The sequence below is a fragment of the Dermacentor andersoni genome, chromosome 9, assembly GCF_023375885.2.
Source record: "Dermacentor andersoni chromosome 9, qqDerAnde1_hic_scaffold, whole genome shotgun sequence".
In the NCBI taxonomy this organism is placed as follows: Eukaryota; Metazoa; Arthropoda; class Arachnida; order Ixodida; family Ixodidae; genus Dermacentor; species Dermacentor andersoni.
The window spans coordinates 118,619,751-118,636,027 of record NC_092822.1 but is presented as its reverse complement, the minus strand read 5'-3'; the positions used below and the strand labels follow the sequence as shown (position 1 = coordinate 118,636,027).

Sequence of the window (16,277 nt, the reverse complement as noted above, 5' to 3'; positions counted from 1 at the left end):
TGGCACCGGACATTTCGTTCGAATTTAACATTATGCCGTTCGGGGTTCGTAACACGCCCACCACTTTTAACAGGTTCATGGACGCAATTTTTCATGGATTAAAGTGGGACATATGTCTGTGTTACCTGGATGAAGTTATCATTTATGGCTATGCATTTGAAGGGCAGAAAACCCGCCTTAGCTTGGTTTTGGATTGCGTGGAGAAAGCTGGTTTGATTCTCAACTCCGGAAAGTGCCAGGTTGATGAGCGTTAGACATTGGTTCTTGGCCACCTTGTGAGCAAGGATGGGGTCCGACTTGACCCACGGAAGACAGAGGCAGTCAGTGCCTTCAAGCCAGCGCAGTCTGCACAATAGCTCCATAGTTTCCTTGGATTGTGCTCTTATTTCTGCCGCTTTGTTCTGAGATTCACTGACATTGTGCATCCATGCACGTGCCTGTTGCAGAAAGATGTACCTTTCAATTGGACGCCGCAGTGTGAGTCGACACTCGGTCAGATCAGTTCCTACTTACGTTGGACCTTATACTACATCACTTCAACCCTTTCTCACCCACCGAAATCCATACTGACGCCATCGAGATAGGCATCAGAGCAGTGCTTGTGCAACAATAAAATGACACAGAACACGTTGTTGCTTATCACCACGTACCTGAGCACATGAGGGTTGGCCCCTCCCGTGTGTAGTCGTGCGCGGATTAGCCGTGTCTGGGGAAAAGGGGATCCTGAGGGTTGAGCCGATGCCGGGTGTTTGGACCTTTACGGCCCCTCGGCGGAGGCAACACACCTCTTTGGCCTCGGCTTCACGTAGACGGCACCCCCGGACTGACCCACTCAAGGGAAATCGGTAGTTGCCTTTTCCTGTCCCCCTCTCCACACTGCCTCTTTCTCTCTTCCTTGCAATTTTTCCTGTCTTTTCCTCTCTTCTATTTACTTCCGATTTTCCTGGCAGCAAGGGTTAACCTTGTGTGGGTGGCCAGCCCTAGGTACTCCAGATTGGGTTATAGTAGCTCCGTACAACTGGCGAGGGCTTGCCTTACTCGTAAGATTTGCTCCATCCCCATGTTGGACTAGGTGGTGGGCGGTGGTTGGCACTGCTGCCGAACTAAATATCCGTATATTGTGGCTTCTAGTAAACTGATCTCCCTTGATCGCCCTCTAAAGAAAGGGCGCACCGATGCAACATTTCAATTCTTTTTGAAGAACATTGAAGAACACTTCCCTACATACCATGTAGTCCACATTGAAGGCAACACGAGCATGCACAAATTCTCTCCTTGGTGGTGAAATGCCTCGCAAACATGATAGGACCTGGCTACAAAGCCACAAAGATGTCCAGTGGAGACCTGCTCCTTGAATTGAAGGATAAAACCCAATATGATAAAATGAATGACTTGAAATGCATTGGCAATGTAGCAGTCACTGTGTCGGCACATCGAACCATGAATATGAGCCGTGGAGTACTCTCTGAAGACGACTTCATGGACCTTAGTAACGAAGAGCTGCTGGAAGGTTTTCAGGATCAAAATGTTATCAAGGTAGAAAGAATCCTAATCCGCAGGAATAACAAACAACTTCGAATAAAGCACATTGTATTAACCTTTGGTACCAGTGTTCTGCCTAGTACATTGGATGCAGGCTATATCAAAGTACGTGTTAGGCTGTACATCCCAAATCCTTGACGTTGCTGTAAGTGCCAGAGGTATAGGCGTGGATCCCAGACATGCCGAGGAAGGCAGACTTGCGCGAAATGCAACTCGAGTGATCATCCATCAGACATTTGCGACTCATCTCCACATTGTGTGAAATGTGATGGAAGCCACCCAGCCTACTCCAGGACATGCCCTAAATGGAAGAAAGAAAAAGAAATCATTGTACTAAAGGTCAAAGAAAATATAACATTTCATGAAGCAAGGAAACGTCTGTCATACTTAAATCACACAAGCTTTTCCGAGGTGGCGGGACAAGGGGCAGCATCACAAATCCCTGGGGAGTCTACCGCGGTCACTGATAGTGGTCCGGTAATCACTCCTCCTGTCCCCTGGTGGCAGCAGCAAGTGCTGCTCCATCATTATCGAAGGTGGGCCTGCATACCTCAGTTCCGCAGGTCCGAAAGCTAAACCGAAGTCCACGACCTGGGACGCAACTTTCAGCGCCTAGTTCACGATCCTCCAGCACCTCAGAGAAGGTCATGGAGGTTGATCAAAGAACCCCGGCGTCATTGACGCTGAAAGATCAGCGCTCTCAGGAGCACGCTAGGAGGGATAAAATTCCTGCAACTGCTCTGAAAAAGGGACCAGTAACCTAAACAGTTACCGCCCTTGTACACATATCTATCTATCTTTACCACGTGCTCTTGAACACAGACAACAAAAATCTTCCTCAATATGGCTGCACAAATAATACAGTGGAATTCCAGGGGCCTATTTCGCAATCTGGATGATGTCAAAGATCTACTAGAGGAATACTAGCCATGACTGTTCTGTGTTCACGAAACACATTTAAAGTTGACACACAAGAACTTAAAACAGTACATAGTTTTCTGTAAAGGTAGAAATAATGGTAATTCTTCTTTAGGTGGTGTGGCAGTCACAGCCCAGAAGTCAGTAGCATGCCAGCATGTATCACTCCAGAGTTCATTTGAAGCAGTGGCTGTTCGGGCTATATTGTTCAATCAACTTATAACTATTTGCTTCATATATATATCACCTGATGAACGGTTTGACAATGCAGAATTTGAAAAGCTGATTGACCAGCTTCCTGAACCCTATATAGTAATTGGAGATTTTAATGGTCACAGCCCATTCTGGGGTGACTCAAGATGTGATACGAGAGGACGGGCAATAGAAAAGTTCCTTCTTTCATTTGGAACCTGTCTATTTAACAAGACAGAGCCAACTTTTTACAGTTCTACACACAACACATATTCATGTATAGATTTAGCCATAGGGTCAGCATCACTTCTTCCATGCCTGGAATGGAGAGTTATTAGTAATCCACACGGGAGCGATCACTTTCCAACACTCCTAGAAACAACAAAGTGGCACGATAGACCAGCTTACCCCAAAAAATGGAGACCCCATAGTGCAGACTGGTCGAAATTTAGAAACATATGCAAACTGTGCCTGGAAGATGTTGACCACTTAGGTGTAGAGGAACTGGCCAGCTACATCACTGAACACATCCTCTATTCTGCTCGAAACTGCATACCTCAGTCCTGTACAGATAAAGTCAATCCAAAATTGTGGTGGAACAAAGACTGTGAAATTGCAAAGAAACACCAGAACAAAGCATGGAGCAGATTTTCACGCTACCGAACAACAGAAAATCTAATAAATTTTAAGTGGTGCAAAGCAAATGGCCGCCGTATCCGCCGAATATCCAAAAGAGAAAGCTGGGCACGCTACATATCCTCAATAAACTCATACACGGATGTTAGCAAAGTATATAACGGTACGTAAACCAAATACTTTTTCTCTCATCACTGGCTCTTGTGATTCAATAGAAGATCAAACAAACACTCTTGGCGAGCACTTTGAGAGTATCAAGTTCGGAAAATTCTTCCGAAAAGTTCTTACAGCATAAAAGAATAGCTGAAAATATTACTCTGCGTCCAAACAAGTCATCAGAAGGGTACAACAGACCATCAACATTTCATGAACTCAAGCTTGCCCTAGGCTCTTGTAGCTCGGCTCCAGGTTCTGACACAATAACATATGAAATAATCAAGAATCTGCCTTGTGAGACTTGTGTGAATCTGCCTTGGTCTTTACAATAAGATTTTCGCAACTGGTCATATACCCTCATGTTGGAAGGAGGCAATAATCCTGCCAATACTCAAACACGCCAAAGACCCTTCCTTAGTTAACAGTTACAGGCCAATTGCACTCACTAGTTGTTTACTCAAGGTATTTGAAAAAAATGATTAACCGTCGCCTTGTTTACTTTTTTGAATATAATGGTATAGTATTGGACCCTCACCGATCTGGCTTCCAAAGGGCGAGGTCTACAACCGATGATCTAATTCTCCTTGAGTCTTATATACACGATGCATTTGTACACAGTCAATACTGTCTATTTGTGTTCTTTGATGTTGAGAAGGCTTCTAATACTGCCTGGCGATACGGTATTCTGCAAGATTTGTCTTATGGAATTTGTGGTAATATGCTGAACATCTTGCAATATTACCTATCTGAAAGGAACTTCCAAGTAAGAATTGGCAGTGTACTATCGCGCACTTTTGTTCAAGAAAATGGTGTACCACAGGGAGGAGTGCTAAGTTGTACACTTTTTATAATTAAAAGGAACTCTCTCCGCTCTGTTATACCATCCACAGTATCTTATTCTGTCTGTGTGGACGACATCCAAATCAGCTTTAAATCTTGCAACCTGTCCATATGTGAACGCCAGATACAGTTGAGTGTTCATCGGCTCGCGTAATGGGCCGACGAAAACGGGTTTAGATTAAGTGCAGAAAAGACTACCTGTGTGCTGTATTCTAGATGAAGAGGGGTATGTCCTGACCCTTGCGTTACGATGAATGGGAGAAGCCTGGTAAATGGAAAAGAACAAAAATTTCTGGGTGTAATCTTCGATAGTAAGCTAACCTTCATGCAGCATATAAAACAGTTGAAGCTGAAATGTCTTAATTTAAAGATTTTATCTCACCAGTCGTGGGGAACAGGTAGCTGTTGCCTCCTATCTCTTTTTAAAAGCCTTGTGTTGTCACGCATAGACTATAGATGTATTGTTTACCAGTCAGCTTCAAAGACAACACTTAAGCTACTCGATCCTGTCTATCACTTATGTATCCGCCTAGCACTTGGTGCCTTTTGTACGAGCCCTGTCCAAAGTCTCTATGCAGAGTCGGATCAGTGGCCACTGGATTATCAGCGTACATATCTTGGAGTCACCTATGCAATAAGAACCATGTCGCTAAAACAACATCCATGCAAAGCACTCATAAGTGATCAGTCCACAAATCAGTTGTATTTAAACAGGCCTTCACACACTCCGCTATTCCCGTTAACAGTAAAATCTGTTGCCGAAAAACTCGGAGTAGTTTTCACAGACCTGCAGGAAAGCGACTACGCTGAACCCATCCCACCTTGGGAGCAATGTACAGTCACCTGTGACTTGTCCTTTACAGAGCCTAACAAAAAGATTTGTCCAAGTGCCCTCACCCAGCAACATTTTTTGGCCCTTGAAGACAAGTATAGATCTATGGCATTTTTCACTGATGCTTCAAAGTCTGCAACTTCGGTATCATGTACAGCCCATGGCCCACACTTCTCCAACTCTAAAACCTTGCATAACCATAGCAGCATCTTTACAGCGGAAGTGTACAGTATTATGGTCACTGTTGAGTACATACTACAGCACAAGATACAAAAGTCTATAATATACACAGATTCCTTAAGCGTTGTCACAGCCATGTATTAAACGAGCTCCTTAAACACATTCACGTAGCGTATAAACAAATCCTTGTTCTTGTTGTGTGCTGGGTGCCAGGCCACTCTGGGATCGCAGGCAATGAAATGTCGGACAAAAATGCCAGACAAGCGGCTCATCGAGATAGAATTGATGTAAGCTGGGTACCTAGTGTAGTTATGAAACCTGCGGTACCGTAGGCGCTCCGTAATCATTGGCAAGCTGAGTGGGACAAGGAAGTTGAAAATAAGCTGCACCTGCTTAAACTGCAGTTAAAAAATCTTTCCCACTGAAGCTTGAGAGACACACCGAAGTCATCCTGGCACGACTCAGAATAGGACTCGCTTATGGCACACACAAATACTTCTTGACTGCAACTGACCCACCGACGTGCACATGCTGCAGTGAGAACCTAACCGTCCTACACATGTCCTCATTCAATGTCCTAAACTTCACTGAGACCGATTGACTCATTTTAGGGAACTCTACTCACACCATATACCCCCCCATCCCTCGATGTTCTTATCAGAGGATGCACTTTTCAACTTTAAAAGAGTGCATAATTATCTTGCACAAGTTAACTTTCTCGACATCGTCTCATACCATCCTAACGTTCAGATTGTGCCTCACAGGTGAGGTACAATCTGATGCACAAAAGTATGTCTGAGCTCTCGCACTTCTTTTGTAAGCAAGAATTGTACAGCAAGGGACTTGGACAATCAACAATTTCACATGCGTGCCTGTAGCAAGTGCATTTAAGGCCCTATATTTATCTTAGCAATTATTTTAGAATTGATGCACTAGTATTTATAGATCTATCTTACATGTAGGCCTCTATACAGCTTTTATTTTAAGTCATAGTCCTAAACTCAGAATTTTACTAAACCAAAACACATGTCCTGGCTCTCTTTGGCCTTAGATCCCCTTGCACCAATAAACTTCAATCATCATCATCACGTTGTTGCTTATGCTGGTCGTCTCAGCAATTCTGAGTGAAATTACACTGTCACGGAGCAAGAATGCCTCGCGGCTTTTTTTGCTGTTCAGAAATTTCGCTGTTATATTTACGGTTGCCCATTCAAGATCATCACCGACCACCATTCTTTATGTTGGCTAGTAAGTCTTCAAGATCCGTCTTGTCTTGAATGATGAGCTTTACGATTTCAAGAATATGACTTTGTGGTAACTTAATAGGAGCGACTGCCTTCATGCTAACACCGATCGCTTTTATTTATTATTATTTATTTACAGATACTGCTGTCTCAGGTTTGAGACATTGCAGGAGTGGTTACATAAAAAAAAAGGAAACATCAAAACACAGAATTAGACACTTGCTTTACAAAACGTGCATGTGGAAGTTGTCGTAAAGAACTATCAAGGTTATTCCAAGCGTCAACTGTGCACGGAAGAAAAGAACATTTATGACAATCAAGAAAAGACCGGAATGGCACAATGTTCAAAGGATTGGACAGGTGGGTCACAGGTGTAGAATGACCAGTGAAAGAAATAGGGGCAGCAATGCAAACAGATTTATGCACAACATTATGTAACATGATAAACTGATAGTACGTTCGTTGATGTTCTAAGCAATTCACTGATAAGATGTGGTAATGCTCTGAAGGGGAAAAGTTGCAGTTTTAACAGTTAAAAATGAATCTGATGGCTTTCTGCTGGACAGACTCGAGTTTATCTTTGTCATGTACAAGATGAGGTGACCACACAATTGACGCACATTCAAGAAGAGGACTAACCAGCGATTCATAGGCTGTTAGCTTGTATTCTTTAGTCTTGCCTTTTAAAGTGCCCAAGTAGGTAAAGGCAAGGCGCAGAAGACCAGGACTTCTGCGTTACGGGGCTTTTTGATGATTCCGTCTTGCTAAACCAAAAACTAAATGCATGACACCATTGCTAAAGACCTACTGTAGGGGGTGATGCTATTTTTATTCATTTGGAAGCATTTTGCGGACAAGAAAACAATCTTGCATTTATTATGAAAATTTTTTCTAATTAGCAGCGATTACTATACCTGAATGTAATTTTCATGACTGTGCAAGAGTAATAAAAATAGCATCACCCCCCAGATCATTTCAATATGAATAAAATGATATCACCCTTGTCATTCTTGGCCAAAAACACCCGTAAGGCGGAGCACAGTGTGCAAAAACATCGAACTGAAATAAACGCATTGAAGTTTCAAACAAATGTAGCTTTTGCTGAAGTGAATCTACAGCAATAAAAATGGCACCGCTTTGAAGCTCTATATTTTGTAAGAATGGTCATACTAAATGTGTGACTGCACACTCTCGAAATAATAGCACACTGGCCACTGAACTAGCACAAGAAACTTTATTAGGCACCATGCTGTACAAAGAGCATGGTGCCTGGGTTTCAAACCGAGGTGCAGAACTCTGTGTGGGCATGAATATAGTTCCAGTGTTGTACCTGCAGGCTGCCGGATTGATAGTCTCCATTACAATCAGTGAGGCATTTTTTCATTTGGTAGAACTCGCCATGTTACTGAATGAAGGCTCTGAGTGTAAGTAGCCTTCCAAGTCATCTTCACCTGACAATGGCTGTGGAACTTAGGATCAGAGAGCCAGTGATAGATATGCAGCTGCTAGGTGCTTTCCAGAATTGTACTTTTGTATGTTGCCTCGATCACTTCTGCAGCCAGATGTGCTAGCACAAGGGGCCTAGTGAACAGAGCTCATGTTGCGGGTCTCTTTATGAGGGGAGGGGGGAGGGGGGGTATGATAGGGTTCGCGGGCGCGATGAGTCGACACTCGATGCTCTTATTCCGCGAAATGCCGAGACGTGGGCTCGAGGAGTCGACACTCGATGCTTTTGTTCGCGCGCTCCGAGGTGCCGACGCGCGAAATTCCCAGCCGCGGGCTCGAGGAGTCGACACTCGATGCTCTTATTCGCGCAGTCCGAGGTGCCGACGCGCGAAATCCCTAGACGCGGGCTCGAGGAGTCGGCGCTCGAAGTACGTAGTCGCGCAGTCGGAGGCGCCGATGCATAACATGCTTAGGTGAGGGCCCGAAATATCCGCGCGCGATGTGCTTGATCGACGAGTCAGAGACTCCTATGCGCGAAATGCTTAGCCGCGGTACGAGGATTGCACGCGCGATGTGCTTGGTCACGAATTCGGAAACACTGTGTGCTGAAAGGCCTAGCCGCATGTCCGAGGATTCCGCGCACGAACTTTGGTCGCGAACTCCGCGTCGCCGATGATCGGAATACTTCGCCGTGGGTCTGAGACTTCCACAAACGTAGAGATCGGCCACGCTACCGCAATGTCCGCGTAGCACCCGTTTTGACACGTCGAGATTACGGCGAGTGGAGACTTTCAGGCTCGCGAGGTGCAAAGAGCCGTGAAAGAGCCAAGCAGACGACGCGAGCGCCGGACCAATGGCGAACCGCGCTGGAGTCACGTGGCGGGCGCGGCCAATCGCAGACTCCGGCACTACCTTCAGTCATTTGCTTTTTGTGTGCTTGTTTCTGTACGGAGGAGATAGCTGAAGAGGCAAATTTGAAGACGGAGAAATGCGCTTTGCAACGAGACCAAGATGGCGGCGCTCGGTTGTGCCGTTCCAGGTTGCGCCTTTTATGCCTGAAAGTTTGGACGTAGTAGTTCATAGTGATTTTTTTTTCTTTTTTCATTGGTTAACCTAGGTAGGATATTAGGCAGCATAGTAGCAAGAGCTTGGTGGCGCAACCCACCGCCCCGTTCTAAAGGGGACGCTCATAACATCCATCCATCCATCCTGAGATATTGTGGCTTGAAAAACGCGGTTCTTTCTTGATTTCCGCGAAATTTTTCGCCACCTTGGCTGATAAAACAATTTTTTAGAGTACTTCTACGTGGTTTATATGGATGATATTTCGAAATCAGACAGAAAAATAGTTAGAGAAACTGAAAATATGATTTTCTAAAAAATCGATTTTTTGGCCATTTTTCGCGATGTAAAACCCGCGTCCCCCCCCTAAGTTAGAAGAGGATTCAACATCAAGGTACATAAATTCCTGAACTCTTTCTAGTATGTGTTCCGCATTGCCATACTTGAATTGCAAGGGTCGTTGCTTAGTGAATTTCATTATCACTATTTTCTTGAAGTTAATCTCCATTTGCCAAGTTCTGCTCCAGTCATAAAAAGAAGAAAACACATCATTTAGTAAAACCTGATCAGTGACACTACAGACATTAGAATACAAAAAGCAGTCATCAACGTATAGACAAAGCTTAAGTGGAGTGTTAGTAACAATTTGAACGACATGATTGATATAGATAACTAATAAGAGGGGTCCCAATGCAGAACCTTGTGGGACACCCGAGGAAATATGAACCGGTGATGACTGCTGGAGATTGTAGTTAAGAAACTGAGTCCTAAGGCACAAATAATCTGTAATCCAGCCAAGTAACTTGTCAGCATAGGAGCCAGTAAGATGGGTGCAAAGTTTAAGGAGAAGTTTCCTGTGACATACTTTATCGAAAGCTTTCTCGCCGCATTACCATATATATATATATATATATATACGGTGAACTCTCACTTGAGTGAACTTCAAGAGCCTGAAGGAAATAGTTCACTTAACTGAAAGTTCACTAAATTGAATATTCACTAGACCAACATAAGACATGGCATACAGAGTCAAAAGTTTGAAGTGCAATTCATGGAGCAAAATACATTGCATCCATAGTGTTAGAAATGTGTGAAATGGAATTTGTACATATCAATGAAAAACACACCACGTGGGTCGTTTGTGTGCACACACGGAACCGACGAGACTGGAAAGAAAAAAGACGACGACCATGCCACGACTAACTGGTCGGAAAAAAACACACACCACGTGGTTTGTGGTGTGACAGATCGCCGCTTTGCTCTGGCGGCGTTGTAAGCGCCAGCAATGTTATTTTGTTCATGGCCTCCAAGATTGCATGCTTGCTCGTTTTGTGCGGGCGATCTTGGAGGCCATGCCTTGTTGCCGTTCGTTTTCCGCGCTGCCACGGGCGCTGTAGCACCAGCGACGTTAGATTGCCGCTGGAGTGGCGGTTTGATGAGGGCGGGCATCGGTTTCACCTGCAGTGCAGTGCAGTGCAAGCCTTGGTCCTCTGAGCGAGTTCGTTAAACTGAAATATTGACTGTTCCAAAATTCGTTTAAGTGAAACACCTTTGCTTAGAATCTATAAGAAAACTGCCGGGGATTTTTAAAAAGGTCGTTATTCTCAAATATTCGATAAACCGACGTTCGTACAACTGAGAGTTTACTGTATATACATATGTATGTACATGTGTGTGAGTGGGTGCGTGGAGTTGAGAAAGCCGGTCAGGCCCCCCCCCCCACGGAAAAATGAAAGCTTTTGGCCTATGGCTACATGACTTCCACGAATGACATGATGCCCTGGAGAAGCCATTAATAAATTTTTGCAATCGATGAAACGCACAACTGATGAGCACACAACATGGGCGCAAGTTCACAAATCAGCTGGCGAAAGCCCCGCACCCTTCCAAAACATTTTCATGCAGCGTGAGGCAGAGGGCAGCGCAGGAGAATTAAAAATGCAGTTTGTTGGACGTGTATGTTGCTCGCAGTGGCAGTTGAAGGTCAGTCTGCTTGCTTGTTTGCTGTAACGGCAAAGTTCTTCTGGTGTTTTACATGCCAGTATGCACTGATGTGTACCGTTTTGTTTCTCTAGCCAGCAAAAGAGTCGTTTATCATCATTTCTAGATATACCCTTGGACCCAAAGCTACAGGAATAAGAACTAGGAGCCAAACTCGAATTCAAATAACTCGGCCGTGTCCAGCCTTTATTTTCTCCAAACCGACTTTGTTTTCACACTCAGCAATTAATCTGCTGGCCTTCTCATGAACATAATTAAGTTTGAAGGAATACTGGTGCCCCTTTTGTCAGCTTGGCACATCCATTCTGGGGTATTGGCCACGAATGTGCACATACCAGCATCGCATAAGCAATGGCAGTGTCGCCTGTCTGAGAACATACCCTATGTCTCAAGTTGTCTAATAGGCGAGACGGAAGTCAGCAGCAATTACCGTAAAAACCCGCATATAATACGAAGCCGCATATTGTATCAATTGAAATTTCTGGGACGCGAAATTGAAAAAAAAGTTTTATTCGCGTATAATACGAGTTGGGAAAACTCGAGGAAAACATTTATTTAAATTGCACTCCGCACTACAATCACTGTCTTGCTCAGCTGCGCTCTTTGGATAGTTCTTTGTCAGACATTTTCCCAGAGGTACTCGCCCTCTGTGCCATTGAGCGCATTTGAGATGCCGCACTTCTTGAATGCGCGACGCACAAGGTCCTCTGGTATGCTGGCCCATGCGTCCACAATCCACTTACATAGCACGGTTGGCGAAGCCCGCTTCAGCCGCATGGTCGGCGTACCTCCAGGCTCACCTGAGCGCATCCAATCTGCGTAACACCGCTTGACCACGTCCTTGAACAACTTGTTCACGCAAACATCTAAAGGCTGCAGCTGAGATGTCATCCCACCCAGGATAACGACGAGTTCAGTGCTGGATTCACGCAGCAGCCTCTTCACTGAGTCGGCCAAATGGCAACGAAATGTGTCCAGCACGAGGATGGATGGGAACGACAACAGTGCTCCGGGCCGCCTACACCAGACGGACTTTATCCAGTTGAGTACAAGATTCTCGTTCATCCAGCCTTTCTCATGGCATCTCATGACCACATTTTTTTGGCAGCTCCTCACCTTTAGGCACTGTCTTGTGCTCGAAGATGACATAGGGCAGAAGCTTGCCTCTGTCTGCCGTGCACGACAACATGATGGTAACTCAGATTTTCTCGTTGCCAGTGGACCGGACATAAACTTGCTTAGAGCCCTTTTCATGCATGGTGAGGGGCGATGGCATGTCCAGGTAAACCGTCATTTGGTCAGCATTGCTGATTTGCCCTAGCTGGAAGTTCTTGGACTTGCACAGCGAAATAATGTGGCGCTGGAAAGCCACAAGCAGCTCTTCGAATGATTCAGGCAGCTTTTGCGAATTCAAAGTTCGGCGGCGTAAGGAAAAACTAGCACGGCACATGTAGCGATAAATCCAGTGCTTGCTCGCTTTGAAGGCAGTGCTCAGTAGCCTTTTTCTCTTGCAAGCTCCTTAGGTTTTGTCTGTATAAGCTCCACACTCACACCTAGATGCGCGGCTTGCTGTTGGTGTACGAACGCCGTCAGGGCGAGTTCAATTTCCGGGAATGTCCCACTTTTCGGGCTGCGAAAGCTTCTTCGCGTTCCACTGCACGCGAAAAGGCCTTCCTTCTGTTGACGCCGTCCACGAATGCTTCCCTCGTTGATGCCAAACTGCCTCCCGGCCGCACTGTTGCCGATGTCCTGTGCGGCTAAAATAACCTTTTTCTTGAAAGCAGCCGAGTACTGTTTTTGTGGTCCAGACATCTTGGTCCTTCAATGCGGATTAAAAAAGATGCACTTCACGTGGCATGGTTTGCACGTGTGCTGCCAAGGTGAGCACTCAACAATAAAGAAACGATGCTGTAGTCGCACAGCAATAACAAATACAAACCGTAGCCACGCAGCAATAACGAAACCAAAACTTCTAGCCCAAATTTCTGACTGAAATTTTCATTCAAATCCGCATATGGTACGAGGCGAAAATTTGTGACGCTAATAATAGGAAAAAACCTTGTATTATATGCTGGTTTTTACAGTAAGTTGCCTATTTGTACACACATACAGTGGCACATATCGTCTTCTCGGCAAGACAGCACATACGTAATGGCGCAGGATATGCTACAGTAGACAACTTGGGTCACTGGTTAGCCTATATGAAAGAGGTGATATGCATACTGCAAATTGGGTGAAGCTCCCAAAGAAAAGAATACTAATGGCATAAAAAATAAATGAGTGCCGCGTGCGATTTTTTTAAGGTGCGCTCACATCTGGCAGCCACGGCCATCATGGCAACAGTGTGAGCCTGTGAATCCACCTCCTGGGTACACCAAAACTGGTTCGAAGAAAGAAATGTTATAGTGGTAAATTACTCGGGACACTCTGGTGTTTGCCAGTATTTCATTGCGATTAGCATTCTTTGGGAACTTCACCAAGATTGCAGTGTGTGTGCGTGCCATGGTTCATAATAATAATCATAACATATAGAACATATTGCCACGAGCATAACAGTTAGCTGTGTGGTGGGTTTTTCGCATCTCCAGAGGCTGAGGCCAACGACGAAGACGCATTCTCTGTTAAGGTGTCAGACGGGAACTGCCTGCTTCTATTAGATTAAGCCTAATAGTTTTTGAATTAGGAAGGAACAGCGCCAACTAAGACGATCACAAGTGGGGAGAACGACACAGGACAAGCGCCACCTGTGTCGTTCTCCCCACTTGTGATCGTCTTAGTTGGCGCTGTTCCTTCCTAATTCAAGTATGCACCATCTAGCCCAAATGAATGTTGTCCTGAACTAATAGTTTTTGTCATATATATATATATATATATATATATATATATATATATATATATATATATATATATATATATATATATATATAGTAGCGTGACTGGTGGAGGTGCGGGGTAAACTGTTTCATGCACTGCGAACAATAGGAAGCTCCCAACTTCGATCGCGACACCTTCGAAGCGGACCTTTGGCGAAGCCAGCGACAACTAGGACTACCACCGGAACTGGGCCCTCTCTCAGTAAAATGTACAACCATGACAACCAGTTAGAGTAGTCAGACTGGAAAGACCACCACTTTGCCTGCTCCGTGGATTTTTAACACACTGTGAACCCCAAGGTCACTTCAGGGTGACGTGTTCGAGGATGTTGAGGACTGGCTGGACCACTACAGCCGCGTTGCCAACGTCAATGAATAGGACGACCACTGGAAGCTCCGGTATATCTACTACGCCCACGAGGATTCGGTGCGCATCTGGTTCGAAAACCACGAACCGATTTTGGCGACCTGGCAAGAATTCTGTGGCCAGCTGCACAATACCTATGGAAGTGCTGACCGGAAGGAGCAAGCAGAACATACTCTCAATTCCAGGAATCAAAGACCAAATGAGAGTGTCGCCATGTTCATTGAGGACATGTCACGGCTGTTTCGGCGCACTGATCCTGGAATGACAGAAAAAAAGAAAGCATGCTTGTTGATGCATGGCATGAAAGAGCAGTTGTTTGCAGGTCTAGTGTGCAACCCACCAGGTACCCTAGCTGAACTCTTCAACGACGCAACAATGATGGAGCGTATGCTACGGTAGCAGTCGTCGCAGTACGAGCGCCCAAGCAACTTCATATCTCTCTCTCCTCGTCCATGGCCACGCCTGATTTGACAACCCTAAGGGAGCTCGTGCGCAGTATTGTACGCGAGGAGCTGCAACAAATTCGTGCAACGTCTCCTCAATCCTATTGACCGCTTTAAGTGATGAGCAAAACAAGTACAAGGTGAAAGCAGGAGCCAACGTTTCGACAAGTGGACTTGTCTTCTTCAAGGCGACATATGCTTTTCTCGCCACAGTTTATATAGGTGGGGTTCTTCTAAAGGGGAGAGGGCGTAAGGCGAGTGGGTGTGGCAACGAGCGAGGGTGTAGAGTTGAGGATAAAGGAATGCTGTGCACGAGGACAGTGACACGGCCACCTGTCAATCACGTGTCATCGGCCGTGTGTCAGCCAGCGTGTCAAAAGCGTGCACAGCACCTCTCTATTACCTGTTTCGCTGGTGGTCATGGGCTATCATGTCTCTGAAAGAGATAACAGGAGCGGCAGAAACCGGTGCTCTTGAAAAAAAAAATTAGAAGAAAATACTGAAATTGAATAAATAAATAAAGAAAAGAAAACACGGAAGGAAAAAAACACTAGGAAACCAAACTAAGTGTTGTTGCCTATAGCTTGAAATTTAGCATAGCCAATAGATTCTAAAGCTTTCTTTGAAACGTTTATGCTTATTGGTTGCAATGTCTTGAACTTATGGATAAGGTATGATTCTCTATATTTTCTTTCTCGTTTAGAATGGAAATTTCACTGTAAGGTGTAGAGTTCATCATAGTTATGACATGGTTGGCTGAAATGCTTAGTGCCGGCTTTAGAAAGCGTTTTTAGCTGTGTCTGTGTGATGTCCGTTTTATCTGACGTTCATTGATTGTCCCATTTCCTCGATATATTGCTCTTACGGAAGGAGCATTCAAGCATATAGATCACATCCGGACTTGTACAAGTAAAGCTAGATTTGACTTTGTGTGTATAACTATTTGCGGTGCTGTTAATTTTAATGTCACTCTTAAGGTGCCTGCAGGTTTTGCAACTGGGACAGCAACATGCTTTTATTACGGGAAAATGATGTTGGCTGACTTTTGCATGCACCAACATGTCTTTGAAGTTCCTGTTGCGGCGATAGGTAACCCTTGGCACATCCGGGATTGCTTTTCTCAGACGCTCGTTACTTGATAATATTGGGTGGTATTTTCGTAGAATGTTGTTTATATTTGGGAGTGCATTAGAACATTTTGTTATAAAGGCTGACGGTCTGTCAGATTCTGGTGTAGACTGTTTCTTCGCTACTTCCGACTGTTTCTCCAATTTTGACACTACATCATAAGCTCTATCCAGAGCAACTTGTGGATAGTTTCCTTCTGCTAGCATTGCTTTAAGGTCATTTAGGTGGTGGATGTAATCGTGGTCTTCACTGCAGATTCTTCTTATTCATTTCGCTTGTCCAACAATAATTCCTTGCTTGCAGTGTCGTGTGTGATGACTGTTGTAGTCTAAATATTGCTTGCTATCCATGGGCATTCAGTTAAAGTGTCATTCTCAGTTTTTTATTTTCTATGTAGACTCGAGGAAGTTGATCTGA

At 44.8% G+C, this 16,277-nt stretch overlaps 1 protein-coding gene across 4 annotated transcripts in view; it reads left to right on the top strand.

Annotated features, from left to right (window-relative positions):
* The window catches only part of LOC126529644 (uncharacterized), a 31,492-nt gene that overhangs the window by 13,713 nt on the left and 1,502 nt on the right, over positions 1–16,277 (top strand). The window lies entirely within an intron of this gene.